Raw genomic sequence first — 18,096 nt, forward strand, 5'->3', positions numbered from 1 at the left:
AAGATGGGCAGAGACACTTGTTTTTCCTGTTCCTGATCTTCCCAGGGTCCCACTCCTGATTTGTCACCACTTCACCAAGAGCCCCTGTTCTTGGGAGACACATCTGTGTTCCGTCTTGTCCTCTCCTACTGCCTGCAAACCCTGCTCCCATATATTGGGCCAGGCAAGAAAGCCAGCGGAAGCCAGCAGGACGCAGCCACTGGTACCCCTGCAGGGACACTGTGATCTGAATGCCCTAGGGTCAGCCCTTCTCTTCCCTCCCCTATGTCCAAAGATGACAGACCACACTGCAGACTCCTCAGCAAGAGCAACTTATCTGTCATGGTTTTAATCATAATGATCACAAGTATCTCACTCTTCTAAAACATCACAGTGAACTATCAGAAATTAGGAAGAATTCATTACTGGCCCTGGAAATCATGAAGGACGGCCACCTAAGTAAACGGCTCCTCGTGACCCACTCCTGAGCAGACAGGTTTGTTACAACACCTCACCCTTCAACCCTGGCTGCGAAGGCATAAAGGGAGCAAGTCCTTAGTGGGAAACTGTTAGTTCACAGCCCACAACGGTAAAGTATCACCTTAAAAAAAAAAAAATCTAGGGCAGCCCGGGTGGCTCAGCGGTTTAGCGCCACCTTCGGCCCAGGGTGTGATCCTCGAGTCCCAGGATCGAATCCCGCGTCGGGCTCCTTGCATGGAGCCTGCTTCTCCCTCTGCCTCTGTCTCTGTCTCTCTGTGTTTCTCATGAATAAATAAATAAAATATTAAAAAATAAATAAAAATTTTAAAAAATTAATCTATTATTAGACAAACCGGTTAAACAAAATTGTGACTGTTAATCCCAAAATAAAAAATAAAGGTCACTATCCTTAACAAATGCACATTGAAACAGTGCAAAATGATGAACTTCCAAAGATCTTCTACAATAAGGAGCAGAAAGCTTCATAATCTAAGCACGACACAATAAACACAGAAGATTATGAGAACAAACTATGACGACTCTGATAGCTGCCCTTCGGTCACCGCCCTCCTGCTCCGCTGCGCTCCGGCCTCCCTCCGGGGTCTGCGTCCTTCACAGTCGGAGCGTGCTCCCCCGCCCCCACCTCCTCCCCACGTGCACACGGCCCGTCACCCCCTCTTCGCCCCTCCCCACGTGCACACGGCCCGTCACCCCCTCCTCGCCCCTCCCCCACGTGCACACGGCCCGTCACCCCCTCTTCGCACGCACACACCCGACCCTTCCCCGCCCCGCGGCCACCTCCAGGTTCCCACGGACGGAATCCAGATGGTCCCGGAGGAAGTTGCCGGCGGGACCGTAAGCACACCCCGGCAGGGACAGCCAGCCGCATGGCATCCGGGACGCAGGGCAGGAGGCGTCCGGGGAAGCGCTGGTCGTACCCTCCCAGCGCCGGGCTCAGGGGGAGGACCGGGCCGCACCCCCACCGCGAGCGCCGTCCTGCGCTACGAGACCGAAGCCCGCGCTCACAGGCGGGAAGGGCGCCCCCGGAGAGCGCTTCCGGGTCACAGGTCGCGGGGAGGCGGGACCTGAGGAGGGCGGGGCCAGTGCGAGCGGACGCAGCACGTCCTTCCGCCAGGCCGCGGCGCTTCCGGTCTGTCCTAGTCCTCGAAGAGTCCGCGCAGGTGCGCCGGGCGGCGTGCGTTCTGCGGGTCCTTCGGCGCCTTGCAGGTTACCGCCGAGAGGAATAAGCGTCGTCAGCGCCGAGATGTTTCCTTCCCAGCCTTGGAAGGGCTTCTTCTGTCACAAAAAGCTTTTTCAGGGGCGCCTGGGAAGTCAGGGTGAAGGGCTGCCTTCCGCTCAGGTCAGGATCCCGGGGCCCTGGGGTCCTGGGGTCGAGTCAGGTCAGGATCCCCGGGTCCTGGGGTCCTGGATCCTGGGGTCGAGTCAGGTCAGGATCCTGGGATCCTGGGGTCGAGCCCCACATGGGTGGGGGGGTCCCTTGTTGGCGGGGAGCCTGCTTCTCTCTCTGCCGCCTCCCCCTACACCCCGCCTGGTGGTCACTCTCGCTGACTCATGCTCTCTCTTAAATAAGTTAAAACATTTTTTTTAAGAAAAGCTTTTTCTTGGGATCCCTGGGTGGCGCAGCGGTTTGGTGCCTGCCTTTGGCCCAGGGCGCGATCCTGGAGACCCGGGATCGAGTCCCACATTGGGCTCCCGGTGCATGGAGCCTGCTTCTCCCTCTGCCTATGTCTCTGCCTCTCCCTCCTTCTCTCTCTGTGACTATCATTCATAAAGAAAGAAAGGAAGGAAGGAAGGAAGGAAGGAAGGAAAGAAAAGAAAGAAAAGAAAGGAAAGAAAGAAAGAAAAGAAAGAAGAAAGAAAGAAAGAAAGAAAGAAAGAAGAAAGAAAGAAAGAAAGAAAAGCTTTTTCTTGGTTTCGGCTTAGGTGGCCGACGACCGCGAGGCCGGGGAGGGCGGTGGGCGCACCAGGGTCAGGGAGCCGGGGGAGCAGGTGGGCTGCAGAGGCCGGGGACCAGGGAGCCGGGGGAGCAGGTGGGCTGCAGAGGCCGGGGACCAGGGCCTGGCAGTCGCCACACTAGGCCAGGGCGGGGACTCCGCAGAGCCTGACTGGTTTCTGGCCCGCGACTACGCAGGGGTTAGAGACGCCGTCCCGGGCTCTGCACCTATAGTCCTCTTTCCATTTAGTTCATTCTGTTCAGAAGGTGTAGAGATGATTAATAAATTCTGATGTCTTTGGGTTAAATGAGGGTGGCATTCCATAATTAGTTTTTCAATATTTCCAGGCATATTTGTTATGGATGTCTGTTATTTTACATGAATATTTGAAAAATAATAAAACTCCATTTTCGAATTTCAGAGGCCTCAGTAATACCTTTAGCAGGTTTTTTTTTTAAGATTTTATTAATTAGGGCAGCCTGGGTGGCTCAGCGGTTTAGCCCCTCCTTCAGCCAAGGGCCTGATCCTGGAGACTTGGGATCGAGTCCCACATCAGGCTCTCTGCATGGAGCCTGCTTCTCCCTCTACTTGTGTCTCTGTCTCTGTCTCTGTGTCCCCCATGAATAAATAAATAAAATCTTTAAAAATATATATTTTATTAATTATTTGACAGAGCTCTAGCAGCACAGTGAGAGGAGCAAAAAGAGAGGGAGAAGCAGGCTCTCCACTGAGCGGGGAGCCCATCCCAGGACCCCAGGAGCTCACAAAGACAGATGCTTCACCGGTTGAGCCACCAGGTACTCCCCTATTTACTTTAAAAATTCTTAAGTTTTTGCTGCCTGGATTTTGGCAAGATCAAATCCCAGTCATTCATGCTGCTTATTTTTTTTTTTTTAAGATTTACTTATTTACTTACTTGAGAGAGTGCAGTTGTGCAGGGGTGGGGGTCCAGAGGGAAGAGGAGGACTGAGAATCCCCACTGAGCACTAGAGCCCCACCTCAACCAAGAGTTGAATGCTTCACTAACTCTTCCACTCAGGTGCCCATCATGCTTCAATTTCATAGAGTGTCTCTAAATCTGAGCAGTATTCTGACATTTCCATAAGTAATACCAGTTTCTCCCAACTTTTGAGTATTTTTTATATTTTTAAATATATTGGGTTTAAATTGTAGAAAATAACTCTCTCTTAAGCAAAGGAACAGAAACTAGTAGGACTGAAAAAGTGGAGGAGAAATCATCTCCACTGCTGCTCCAGGACTGAGTTCCCTTCTGCTCAGACTAGCAGTAAAGTAGGTGCAGATAAAGGAGTGAGGTCTGCGCATTACTTGATGGTCAAGGAATCTAGGTTTCCAAAACCTCCAATTTAAGTTTCCTTCCCTCTTTTCATTGGAGTCCAGCGATAAGACTTCTGTCGGTGTAAACTCTCCAGCCTCCAGCCACCTCCCTCACATCTCCTGTGTTTGTATTTATACATAGTGTGTGTCTGAGGTAGAAGGGACGTCCCCTCGGCTCTGAGTGTCTGTTTACCTCACTGGAGTTAGAGCCAATAGAAATAGGCCAGTAAAAGGAAATGACAGGGCACTGAAGCATAACTTATTTGCTTTTCTTTGCTGCTATTACAATTAAAAAAGGATTTCCAGGCATTCGTTTGAAGAGCCCCCTGATAAATAAGTATTCCTATTTTCAGGAAAAATTCAGCCCTACCTAAGCACAGTAATGCTCAGATGGCCTCGATGAAGAGGTGGCCTCTCTAAAATGCAATGCAGACACAAAAATGAAAAACAATGCAGTACACAGAAGGGACCCTATGTCCACTTCATTCCGTGAGGGATAAGAATTCCTCCTTGTTAGGACTCTGGTGTCCTCTCATCTTAGGGAACCTCTCATCTCCAGCTTGAGAGGAGAAATCTGTTGAGAACTTGCTGCACGTCAGTTCATAGGTTTGGTTAGGATGGTACAGAAAGGAAGCCCCCATTCCCCGTTGTGAGGACAGGAGCACATGGCGTAGAAGGCCCTGGGGTAGCACCCATGTTACTTTTCAGTATTAAACTCATCTCTCCAAGCTGTGTCTTGAGCACGTGCACAGGTCCTCCAAAATCACTGCATGGGAAGTGAAGAAAACACAGCAATCCTTGGTGAATATGTGAGCAAAATCCATTGGCCAATGGCCCTCACATCCAGACGTAGATACACCCTTAGAGGCCCTGGCCTCACGGGAGACCTCAGTCCTATCTACGGGCAGACCTCCATGCCCCAGGCAGCACAGAGTCACCCCTGAACCCAGACGCTGTGGCTGTGCACGGGGTCCACCAGGCTGCAGCACAGACAGCCAGGGTGTGCGGGGGTCCACAGCACAGCACCTGGCACACAGCACATCCTGGCAAACCTGAGAGCACACAGTACATGCCCAAACAAGCTTGCTCCAATGAATGCACATGTGTTTCTCAAATACTGCCTTGCTCAGACACTATTGACCTCTCCGTTTAATAAGAGCCAGCGAAAGAGGTAACCACAGGGGGAGTCAAAGGGGATACCAGTTGTACTGAGAACTGATGGCTGTGAGGCACTAGTGTGTGCTGTGCTCACCCCCATAGGGCATGTGAGGGGCATCTGGGGGCGCCCATGTGAGCACCACCAGTGACTTTTTTTTTTTAATTTTTATTTATTTATGATAGTCACACACACACACACACACACACACAGAGAGGCAGAGGGAGAAGCAGGCTCCATGCACCGGGAGCCCGACGTGGGATTCGATCCCGGGTCTCTAGGATCGCGCCCTGGGCCAAAGGCGGGCGCTAAACCGCTGCGCCACCCAGGGATCCCACCACCAGTGACTTTGAATGTGAACATTCATGGTTCCATCCCAAACAGCTTGAAACAAAATCTCGTGTCAAGCCCTGGATCTCCAAAACATCTGTAAGCAGGGAAGGGTTTAAGAGCAGTATTTAGCTAAATGGTTCTCAATACTGATTTCCTACTGGGGTCACCTGGAGCTTTGTAAGAAACACAGTCATCCTGGACATCATTTCAAGTGTTTGGAGTGGAGCTGTGCATCATACTGTTCTAACAATGCCTTCCTGCCTCCTAACCCTCTGATCCCTGTTTGCATTTCAAACATGTAGCTTGCTGCTCGCTTTCCACCCCAGAACTCAAATTGCTATTTATGTATGACCCTAAGAGTCTTTAACTCCTTTGGTTGTTGAAAGATTCCAGAAAGGAGAGCAATTTTCTGTGCTTCTCCAGACTGTTTCAATATTCCCAGAAATGAAGAGCTATGCTAGAATAATGAGGCAAGATGCAGAACAGGAGCCCAGGCCTTGTCCTACACAAAACCAGCCTGTGACCCAAGTGACACAGAGACCAGATCATTTCATGGGCTATGGAGGATCGGAGGACTGGTCCAACCTTGGGTTCCTTTCCTTTCCCGGTGTTTTTCATGGACCTTTTCTTGCTCTACAGGAGATGCCCTGCACTTAGGGACAAAATCCTGTCGAAAGAAAGAAGCACCAATGAGGTGAGTACTAGACAGGGAGGAAGGAGACCTTATTTGCTCTTCAGAAGGAAATCCTTCCCTTATGGAGCCATACAACTTTTGTGGATGCTAGTGACAGTTTTTCCAAAGTTAGAAAATGTGGACCGCATGAGCATGCTGTGATCTCTTCACCAACAACTCCGAGGTTCTCAAGTTCTGCTGCCCATTACCACCACCTGGACACGGTGTGGCTCAAGGCACAGGCCTCAAAACAAAGAACAGCAGGTAATTGGTATCTTTAAGGTAGGGCCTAGATAATAAAAACTGTGTAAATCTCAACAACTGATTCCAATGTGAGAAAAACAGAGGATCAGTCTGTTTGCAGTACTTTCCACAATTTAATATACATAAGATCCACTTAGGAACAGCATCTATGGGCAGCCCCAGTGGCCCAGCAGCTTAGCGCCGCCTTTGGCCCAGGGTGTGCTCCTGGAGACCCCGGGTCGGGTCCCATGTCAGGCTCCCGGCATGAAGCAGGCTCTCTCCCTCTGCCTATGTCTTTGCCTCTCTCTCTCTCTCTGTATCTGTCACGAATGAATAAATAAAATCTTAAAAAAAAAAAAAGGAACAGCGTTTATATGCATATCTTGATGCGCTGGGGCTGAGTTGTGCCTAAGATTTGTGTTGTTTCTGGTTTTTTTTTTTTTTTTTAAAGATTTTGTTTATTCATGAGAAACCCACAGAGAGGCAGAGACACAGGCAGAGGGAGAAGCAGGCTCCATGCAGGGAGCCTGATGTGGGATCAATCCCGGGTCTCCAGGATCACGTCCTGGGCCAAAGGTGGCTCTAAACCGCTGAGCCACCCGGGCTGCCCAAGATTCGGGTTTTTAATAAGATACAGGTCCTGGGACCCCTGGCTGGCTCAGCGGTTGAGCATCTGCCTTTGGCTCAGGGCATGATCCTGGAGTCCTGGGATCAAGTCCCTTATCAGGCTTCCCTGGAGGGAGCCTGCTTCTCCCTCTGCCTGTATCTCTGCCTCTCTCTGTGTGTCTCTCATGAATAAATAAATAAAATCTTTTTTAAAAAATTAAATAAATAAGGTACAGATCATACCAACCTCCTTTTTATTCCCAGATAAACTTTGATGAATAAAAATAATTTACAAAATGTCTTCAATGCTTAAAAGTTAAGATACCTGCATAATATGTCAAATTTGGAAGAATTTTATTAATAATGAAATAATTTTTTAAAAAGACATACTTACAACAGCATCTGGCTGGCTTAGTTGGCGAAGCATCTGCCTTCAGCTCAGGTCATGATCCCTGGGTCCTGGGATCAAGCCCCATGTGGGGCTCCCGGCTCATTGGAGAGTCTGCTTCTCTCTCTGCCTCTCCTCCCTGCTCAAGCTCTCTCTCTCTCTCTCTCTCAAATAAATAAATAAATAAAATCTTAAGAAAAAAAAAAAGCCAAAATATACAGGACGATAGACTATTCCCCATGATGATTTTCACTGAAACACTTCAACAGAGCCAAAAACTCTTATCTCTGGAGAGGACACTTTAAAAACTACACACCAGGGATGCCTGGATGGCTCAGTGGTTGAGCGTCCACCTTTGGCTCAGGGTGTGATCCCAGAGCCCCCAGGATCGAGTCCCACATCGGGCTTCCTGCGTGGAACCTGCTTCTTCCTCTGCCTGTGTCCCTGCCTCTCTATCTCTCTGTCTCTCATGAATAAATAAATTAATAAAATCTTTTTTTAAATAAATTAATTAAATAAATTAAAAATAAAAATAAATAAAAACTACACACCACATAGGTGGGTCCTTTCACGGATTTTATCAAAATGTAATCATTTGCAGACCAAATGCAGATTAATAGTATTCTATTTAGATTATAGTTTAAAACCTACTCACACAACTTGACTCATTTTTAACAAAACTAATTAAAAATAGTTCATATTCCAGTTTAATAAGTTCCTTTCTTTTTTTTAAGATTTTATTTATTTATTCATGAGAGACATAGGCAGAGGAAGAAGCAGGGTCCTCCCAGGAAGCCTGATGCGGGATGTGATCCCCGGACCAGGATTACACTGAGCCGAAGGCAGATGCTCAACTACCGAGCCACACAAGTGTCCCAATAAGTTCCATTTTAAATACAATTTCAGGGGCAGCCCGGATGGCTCAGCGGTTTAGCGCCGCCTTTAGCCCAGGGCCTGATCCTGGAGCCGCGGGATCGAGTCCCACGTGGGGCTCCCTGCATGGAGCCTGCTTCTCTCTCTGCCTGTGTCTCTGCCTCTCTCTCTCTGTGTCTCTCATGAATAAATAAATAAAATTAAAAAAAAAAAAACTTTAATTATAAATACAATTTCAGGAGCACCCGGGTGGCTTGGTGGTTGAGTGTCTGCCTTCAGCTCAGGTCGTGATCTGGAGACCTGTGATCCAGTTCCAGATGGACTCCCTGCAGGGAGCCTGCTTCTCCATCTGCCTATGTCTCTGCCCCTCTCTCTCTCTCTCTGTGTCATTCATGATTAAATAAATAAAATCTTTTTAAAAATACAATTTCAGGGGCAGCCCCGGTGGCTCAGCGGTTTAGCACCGCCTTCAGCCCAGGGTGTGATCCTGGAGACCCAGGGTCAAGTCCCACATCAGGCTCCCTGCATGGAGCCTGCTTCTCCCTCTGCCTGTGTCTCTGCTTCTCTCTCTCCTCTCTGTGTATTCTCATGAATAAATAAATAAAATCTTTAAAAAAAAATACAATTTCAGTTTATATAACTAAATATGTGGTGTCTGCATGTGTCCCCGAAGTGCTGTCTGGGATTCCAGCATCTGCACACATGCCAAGCTGGAGAAGCACTGCAGAACCAGAAACAGCTGCCTCTTACATCTTTGTCCTTGTCGATGCAGCAATAACCTCCAAGTCACATGAGACAAGGATGCATTCACATCCTGCAAGGGGTCTCCCTCCCAGTCATTCTTCTCAGGGGGACACCAGAGGTCTTCACAGAGGACACTAAAGGGGACATAGGGACAGCATCTGGAAAAACTGAGGCGTCTGAAATTGAGGTGTATGCTTCTCAGGTGGATGGAATGAGAGCTGCTATGAATCTGGAGCTTCATCAATCGCCGTCTACTGTGCTGAAGACCATTCTGAAGGATTGGCCTAGAACATGGCTGGATGGTGAAGAATGAGGACCAGTGCAGGTGGAGACGGCATTCAGATGAAGTCTGTGCTCAGAACCTCAGCTGCCATCTTCCTGGTCATGTGGGGTTTTCCTTTGGTCCAAGTCCAGTTGTAATGGATAGAAAGTGGAGAGTTTGAACAGTGTCCAAATCAGGTCTCTGAGGCTCTCCTGGGTGATCTAGAAGGGAAGGAGTCTCAGTTTATTTGGGGGCTTATGGGGAGTCCAGATGGACATCTGGTCAGATCTTTTGCCTGATACCTTGAGGCTGAGCTTAGAATCCTGGCCCAGTGTCCACGCAGCAGGCCATGAGTTCAGGTTTGAGTTTACATCATGACACTAGATTTGTGCCTGATGGATTAGGACATGGCCCAGTCCACATGTTTTAGAGGCAGCCCAGGGAACATCATGGGAACAGACTTCAGGCCCGTTGTCTGCCAAAGTGATAATGAGGGCAGGGTCTGGGCCACAGTGCCTGGACAGTGTCATTGTGTCAGTGACAGCTATTTCCTATCTTCTCTCCAGTCCATGAAGTGAGGTAAAGCTCACTTCAGGTCTTTCAATGGGAGACCCTATAGAGCAGATGGTTCTCATAGGTTTCTTTCCCAGCAGCTGACTTGTGAGAATAGGGTTCAGGGTAGATGTCTTCTTGGTTCTGTAGATAAGCATAGGTCTGTCTGAATGCTGTGGGAGGCCACACCACACACACACACACACACACACACCATACACACGTATGTATATACACATATAGCTGACCCTTGAACAACACAACTTTAAATTGTGTGTGCCCACTTCTGCATGCCTTTTTTTCAATACAGTAGGATACAGTAAAATTTTAAGATTTTATTTATTTATTCATGGGAGATAGAGAGAAAGAGGCAGAGACACAAGCAAAGGGAGAAGGAGGCTCCCTGCAGGGAGCCCTATGCAGGACTTAATCCCAGGACCATGGGATCAGGACCTGAGGCGAAGGCATATGCTCAACCACTGAGCTATACCAGGCAGTTCCTCCCCCTTATGTTTTCTTAATATCAACTCTTTTCTCTAGCTTATTTCATTGTAAAAATACAGTACAAAAATGTGATATTGATTATGTTATCAGTAAGGTATCCAAACAACACAAGGCCATTAGTAGTTCAGTTTTGGGGGGAGTCAAAAGTTATACTTGGATTTCCAGCTGGTGATATAAGTGTTAATTAACTTGACTGAGAATTCTCCACAATGTATATGTACATATATGTACATCAAATCATCATGTATGGGGATGCCTGGGTGGCTAGTGGTTGAGCGTCTGCCTTCAGCTCAGGGTGTGATCCTGGTCCAGGGATCAAGTCCCGAAAACAGGCTCCTTGGGAGGAGCCTTCTTCTCCCTCCACCTACGTCTCTCCCTCTCTCTGTGTGTTTCTCATGAATAAATAAATAGAATCTTAAAAAAAAAAATCATTTTGTATAATTTAAATATATTCCACTGCAATTTTTTTTTAAAGCAAGACCCATCTATTTGCTGTCTACAAGAGACTCATTTTATTTTTTTTAAAGATTTTATTTATTTATTCATGATAGACACAGAGAGAGAGAGGCAGAGACACAGGCAGAGGGAGAAGCAGGCTCCATGCACCGGGAGCCCGACGTGGGATTCGATCCCGGGTCTCCAGGATCGCGCCCTGGGTCAAAGGCAGGCGCCAAACCGCTGTGCCACCCAGGGATCCCTCCACTGCAATTTATTAATTATAACACAACAAAGCTGAAAAAAGTAAAAAGTTTATTTAAAGTGTTAAAATCTATATGAATATTATGTATACATAAATACATTAATATACATATATACCCACAGACCTACAAGCAACATTAAGACAATGCAGAGATCATCTTAGGAGTGAAAGGCTAAATCAGTACTTCTTTTCTGAATCAATACTTTTTAAGTGAATATAATTCACCATATTATCACAACAGTGAAAACTCAAGAGATGCAGGGAAACAACAAATTTCAATATCCAGTCATCTTGCACACTCCAAAGATACCAGTAAGGGAAGGGAATTCCTTTAATCTGGTAAAATGCATCTACAAAACAAACAAAACAAAACAAACAAACAAACAAAAACCCTAGAGCTAACAGGATACTTAGTGGTGAAAAGGAAAAAAAAAAAAAAAAATGCTTTCCATCCAAGATCTGGAACTTGTCAAGGATGTACCTTCTCACCACACATTTCAGGGCACCCTGGGCTCGGGCCTGGGAAGAATCAGCAGGCTATGAGTGGGGGCCATGAGCCCATGAGCTTGGGGCCATGAGCAGAGGCTGTGAGCAGGCGGGGGGGCTGGTTATGGGCCGACTGTGTCCCTCACGGTTCCAAAGCCCTGGCAGCATCCGATCAGTGTCTGCAGGCTCACAGAGCATCTCCAACGTCACTGCTTTGGTCTGCTCTCCATTTCTGTTCCTCAGCTTGTTCATTGCTGGTATTACTATCAACTTTTACCCTTCTTTATTTTTATATTGTTTTTTTTCTAAGTCATTCTCTTATACTCTTGTCTTTGCTATTTCCTTACTTCTGTATGCTTCCTGAAGGAAACAAAGGTGACGGATTTCATCTTTCTTCTACTCTAATGTGTCCACAGAAGTCTATAATTTTACACAAGACATTGATTTAGTTGGGTCCCATGGTTCTCTCTTGTCTTCTCAAACCCTGTGCCCCCCAACCATGTCTGTCTCCAGCATCACCATGCCATGTTTTCCTCTGTATATTTCCAATGCCTGTGCCCACAACCCATGTCTGTTGTCATGTGTTTCCAATCACTCTGCCAGTTCTCACCAGGTCTCAGAAGTCTACGTTCTTTCTGCCTACATCCTATGCCAGCACAGGGCTCTTCATCCCTTCCGACAAACACATCATGGACCTCATTTCGCCATCTCCCCATGTGCACACCCCATGCAGTTTCTGCTGCCAGGAGCTCACTGGCCTTGTGGAGAGAGACTCAGGTGCCAGGTGTCAGAGCAGCAGACAAAGCATCAAATCACAAATGAAAGCTTTGATCCTATAATCACTCATATGATGGCACAAGCAAGAGCCTTTGCCACAGAAGTCCTGGCTCCCCCTGTTCGACTCCCCATCCCAGGCAGTGTCGTACAGATCACAGATCAGGTGAACACAAGCATGGCATTGGTCTCACTGTTTAGGAAACCCCAAACAAAGGTTATGGCTTCATTTATTTATTCATAGGAGATAGAAAGTGGCAGAGACACAGGCAAAGGGAGAAGCATTTTCAGAGATCCCTGGGCTGGAGAGAGACTGAGAAGCACTAGGGGCACAGTACTCAGTACCATGTCAGAGTTGGAAAAGTGTCTTCCAGGTTTTCCCTTCTCTTCCTATAAGGGGGTCTCAGCAGAAGCATCTGCGGAGGACCTCATCTCAAGATTCAGATGAAGATAAGCGTGTGTTTCAGGAAATGTTGTCCTTCCCTGAGGTTTCTTATGCTGAAATCCAATTGGCTGCTAAGCCTCCAATTCCTGAGTGGCACCATCATTTTATTATGAATGGAGAAATGGGATTCCACAGGAATGTTAGGAGCATTTGTCAACAGTTCAAAATGAAAAAAAAAAAAAAAAACAGTTCAGAATGGGCACAAGAACATAATGTCAAATATTGGCATCAGAAATAGAGACCAAAAAAAAAAGAGAAATAGAGACAGATCTTTGCAATTCAGTGTTACTTAATATATAAATGTAGAATATATATGTGTCTGTGTGTATCCATAGTAGGGATAAATATCTATACTTGATACAGGTATACATATAGCTTATCACTTACCTCCACAGAGATGAGATTCTAAATTGAACAATGTAAGAGAAACAAGTAAAAGAGAGGCTCGACAGCCAAGTCTTTCAGAGTCTACCTTAATTGGAGTGATCCACATGGAAACCATCAGCCATGGAACAAGAAAGCACAGCATCACTTCATCACTTCTACATTATTACTGACTTTTAAAAAATGCGGAAATAGGGCAGCCTGGATGGCTCAGAGGATTAGCGCCACCTTCAGTCCGGGGCCTGATCCTGGAGACCCGGGATCGAGTCCCATGTTGGGCTCCCTGCATGGAGCCTGCGTCTCTGCCTCTGCCTCTGCCTCTGTGTGTGTGTGTGTGTGTGTGTGTGTGTCTCATGAATAAATAAATAAAATCTTTTTTAAAAAATAAACACTGGACAAATTTATAATGCAGAACAATCTAGAAAGTGACTGGCCCGCAATCTTCACAACTGCTGAGGTTGTAAAAGTCAAGAAAAGGCTGTGGACCTATTTCAAGTTAAAGATGTCGGAGGAGACTTGACCCTTAGGGTCAGATTCGGTGACCGTGCAGAACAAGACTGGGACGGCTGACCACACCTGAAGAGGGCCTGAGGAGTAGAAGGTGCTAACCCAGCACCGGGAATGCGCTGAGTTTGATGCTTATACCCATTTACACAGAAGAACATCCTAGTTTTTACTAATGATACATCCTAATTCCTTGAAGCTGAGTATGTTACCTGACTTGACTGAAGAGATTACAGATGTGATTGAGTTAATATTTTGAGATGGGAGACTGTAGGGAATTTTATTCAGGTAGATCCTTACACAGGAAACAGGGAAGCAGGAGAGTCACAGGCACAGATGTGATGATGGAGGCAGAGGTTGGAGTGGTGTGACTCCTGGAAGGGATATGTGAGCCAGAGATGTAGGCAACCTCCAGAAGCCAGGAAAGAAAACAGATCGTCTCCTGGAGCCTTCAGAAAGAACGCAGCCCCACTGAGAGTGTGATTTTAGTCCATTAACATTCATGTTGGTTTTACCGTTCTTATTCCAGAACAGAAAGAGAATGAATCTGTGTTCTTGTAAGCCAAATATATGTAAAGGGGGCGGAGGAATTAACAAAAGGAAACACACACACAAAAGCTAGGTTCATACAGTCCAAGAGAGAAGCTCCATTAATGAATTATTTCATAGTATTGCTTTAGTCGATCTTTCCCAGTGGTTTTATAAACACTGAATATAAGGCTGATAATAGATCTTCCCATAGATTGGCCCATATAATACCTGTCAGACAAATTGGACATATGCAAAGAAATGTTAAAGTATTGCACAAAATATAAGTAAATATTCATCAACTTAAGAAATATCATACCATGATCAAGTGACCTTTATGTCAGGATGCAAGTGTGATTCAGATTGAGGATATCCATTAAGACAATCGTATCAATAGAAATGTGAAAATTATGTGTTCATGTTCATAGATGCAAAAACTATATTGGAAGAATTCTACAGAAACTTGGGGACTAAAAAAAAAAGAAAAGAAAAAAGAAACTTGGGGGCTGTAAAAAACATTTTAATTATTTAATTGACAGCACACAAGTAAAGCAGCAGGCATAGGGAAAGGGAGAAGCAGACTCCCCGCTAAGCAGGAAACCCGATGCGGGACTCCATCCCAGGACCCTGGGATCATGGCCTGAGCCAAAGGCAGATGTTTATTTTTTTTTCCCAAAGGCAGATGTTTAACTGACTGAGTCACCCTGGTTCCCCAGAAACTTGTTCTAGTCAAAGAAATAAGTAAACTCCACAGAACAGAAACTATGTCTGTACCCAATCTGCATGCTCATTCAGCTAAACACCACCTTGCTGTGTGCACAAGAAAATTTAATGTAGGGTAACTGCTAAAACAGGAAATAAGTGAAAAAAGAAATCACCAGGAAGATAAAAATCTATGAAAATAAGAGAATTCATAATGGAGAAGCTATTTTATGGAAAATCATCAGAAATTCTTAATAGATCAAGTAAGGTCTGCTGGTATGTCAATTGTCCTCCTTTAAAAGGACATGTAGTATTGCTACCAAAATTTCAAAAGTAGTAAGGGACACCTGGGTGGCTGTCAGTGAAGCATCTGCTTTCAGCTCAGACCATGATCTCAGGGTCCTGGGATTGAGCCCCACATCTGGCTCCCTGCTCAGTAGGGGATCTGCTTCTCCTCTCCTGCTGCTCTCCACTTGTGCATGCTCGCTCTCTCGCTCTCTCCAATAAATAAAATCCTTTAAAAAGTTCGTTCTCAGGTTTCAGCACCCCCCCAAAAAAAAATCTTAAAAAAAAAAAAAAAAAAAAAAAGTCAGTGCAGATGTCTTCCTGCAGTTGGAAGTAATCCTCCCAAACCATGGGACTGTATTATAATAGCTTTCTTGCCTGTAAAAAAAAAAGCAGCCAAGTTTGGGAATTCTGTCGGCCAACACCCCATCAACTTGTTTTCACTCCCTAGTGATGTCTCTCCCCAAGATCATCAGTGTCCACACTAAACAGGTGCTTCAGGTGTGGAAATGCCTGGGGACCTCACCGTTCACAGTAAGGGCTTTTACCCATGTGGAATCCTAGTGCTTATATTCTCTTCTGGTCCCGCAATCCCCTAAACTTTCACAAATACACCTTTGAAGTGAATATTTATTTCCTACTATTATCTCACCTCTACTCACCATGACTTACCAGGAAGCAAAGCCCCAATATTTTGCTTGCACAAAGTTCCATCTTATTTCTCCTAAGCCCAGAAAGGCTTCACTTTTCTTCTGGGTCTCAATCTCCCTCCCTACTAATGTTCAATTGCCCCAGGAGAAAATCTAGTGTGGATGAGGCAATCATCTTCCTGTGGACTCCCCTAGACCCATCCATTGTGCCTTAAAAATTCCTGTTTAAATAGCCTACAGGGGATCCCTGGGTGGTGCAGCGGTTTGGCGCCTGCCTTTGGCCCAGGGCGCGATCCTGGAGATCCGGGATCGAATCCCACATCGGCCTCCTGGTGCATGGAGCCTGCTTCTCCCTCTGCCTGTGTCTCTGCCTCTCTCTCTCTCTCTCTCTCTCTCTCTGTGACTATCATAAATAAATAAAAATTTAAAAAAAAATTAAAAAAAAATAAAAAATAAAAAATAAACAGCCTACAGGGGCGCCTGAGTGCTCAGTAATTGAGCATCTGCCTTCAGCTCAGGGTGTGATCCTGAGCTCCTAGGATCAAATCCACCCCCCCCACTCCCCCCACCCCCCGCATTGAGCTCCCCGCAGGGAGCCTGCTTCTCCCTCTGCCTATGTCTCTGCCGCTGGTTCTGCTCTTTGCTGGTTCTGCTCTTTGGGTTGCTCATGAATAAATAAAATCTTTTTTTTTTAAATATATATATATATTTTAAAAAATAGCCTACATACTGATGTCTTCAAAGACATCTTTTACTTCAAAGATTTGTGTACTTAACCAGGTTTTGCTGTTGCTTTTTATGGGTTGGATCAACAAAATCTACTCACTCATGGCAGGAACTTCAATTCTTTTACTTCACATATCTTCAAGCAAAGAATACTTTAATATTTTTTATGTATGAAACATTTATATCCAAGTTTTAAGAGAAACAGGACTGCTCTGACAACAAATCCTCCTGACAATTTGGAGTCATACTGAATCCTTAGTGCATTCTCAGGGGACCCTGGTTACATTTTCTGGATTTTTTCTATGAATCTTTTTGCTGATATGCTTGTATCAAACACCTAGTGTGCAGATCCTTAGCTCCCTGTATCCTACACCATCTGCCAAGAATAAGCACTGCCAAGCACTGATGGGAGGTCCACACACATCCTATCCCTGTGCCACAAGCCTCTCCCCTCTATGCATGGAGTTTTCATGTTGATGTCAAACTGGGAAATGCCTCATGATCCAAACACACATGCACAGCCAGAGTCCCTCCATACAAGGACCACATGTCTGCATCACCAATTCTATGCGGCTGCAGAGTATACAGTCATATGATCTGCATAGTTGTTTCCCTGTTTTTTCTGGGTTCTTTTGTATAATTTTTTTTTTATTGGAGTTTGATTTGCCAACATATAGTCTAACACCCAGTGCTCATCCCATCAAGTGCCCCCCTCAGTGCCCATCACCCAGTCACCCTTCCTTGGTTTTTCTGACTTTGAGGGTGTTGGCCATTATATAGTCAGGGCAGAAGGTCAACGTGTGATCATTAGAACTCGTATGTCACCCGAGAGAATGCATGGTCAGTGTGCCGTGTTTGCTGTGGATGAGTGTGTGTGATGACATGTTTCAGAGGGTGCAGCAGGTGAAAAGCAAGTTATCCCTGGCACCACTGCAGTCAAGGTCCACAGAGCACTCCCGCTGGGGAGCCTAGGAAAAGTGAAGCCAACATGGTGGAGTCAGCCATTTGAGACTTGCAGGGACTCTGGAGAAGGGAAGGCCAGATCCTGACCAGCGAGAAACTACGATCCAGGGTCTAAACAGCCCAGAGAGGTGGGAGCTGTGGGCATCAGAGTTTGGAGAGAACACTGGGGGGCTGAGATACTGAAATATGCAGTGGAAATCCTGTAAGTTTGGGGGTTATGTCTTGAAGGTCTTCTAAGGTAAATGATCATGGGGACAGCAGTTTGAATACCTCTAAGGGATCAGCAATGGGTGTCCCTCAAGGTCAGTCACCAAACAGGTAAGGGATAAAAACAAACATCCTTACATGGTTTGGTTTCAGGAGCACCGTTTACCCCAGTGAACACCACATTCCTCCGATGGGAGAGTGCCGTGCACTCAACAGTCACTGCTCATAGAGAGCACCAGGCAAAATCCCTGCAGGAATCAAAATTTGCTATAGGAGTGTGTGGGTGCCACTATCAGTTAAATGTCTGGTTCTTGGTTTTGGTTCAGGTCATCATCTCAGGGTCGTGGGACTCAGCCCCTGCATCGGACTCTGCACTCAGTGGGAAGTCCGCCTGTGCCTCTCCCTGCCCCTCCACCTGCTCACATGATCTCTCTCTAAAATCAGTAAAATCTTAAAAAGAAAAAAAAAGGTAATAATCTCCCAAAATTTAAAAGACCCGTCATCACTGCCAGCCTAAGAGACCTGACCAACAACTAAGGACATGAATTTTAGAAAATCGTCATTTAGGAAATACATGTGAAAACGTTCCATTTACATCATAGATCCTATTGAAAAACAATTTTCCAGGCAGCCCCGGTGGCACAGCGGTTTAGCGCCGC

The 18,096-nt window shown here is 46.1% G+C and overlaps 1 long non-coding RNA gene across 8 annotated transcripts in view; it reads left to right on the plus strand.

The window, feature by feature from the left end:
• Positions 1 to 1,549: 1,549 nt before the first annotated feature.
• Positions 1,550 to 18,096, plus strand: part of LOC106557784 — a 31,617-nt gene continuing 15,070 nt past the window's right edge. Inside the window, exons 1-4 of one of the 8 annotated variants that reach the window (XR_005378709.1) lie at positions 1,555 to 1,819; positions 3,088 to 3,211; positions 8,968 to 9,112; positions 12,884 to 13,163. This is a non-coding gene — a long non-coding RNA (uncharacterized LOC106557784). Of the gene's footprint in view, positions 1,820 to 3,087; positions 3,212 to 5,877; positions 5,933 to 8,967; positions 10,391 to 12,883; positions 13,164 to 18,096 lie in introns of those variants that run through there. The other 7 variants (XR_005378711.1, XR_005378713.1, XR_005378712.1 and 4 more) reach the window with 7 other exon arrangements.

Source organism: Canis lupus, chromosome 25 (assembly GCF_011100685.1).
Source record: "Canis lupus familiaris isolate Mischka breed German Shepherd chromosome 25, alternate assembly UU_Cfam_GSD_1.0, whole genome shotgun sequence".
Lineage (NCBI taxonomy): Eukaryota > Metazoa > Chordata > Mammalia > Carnivora > Canidae > Canis > Canis lupus.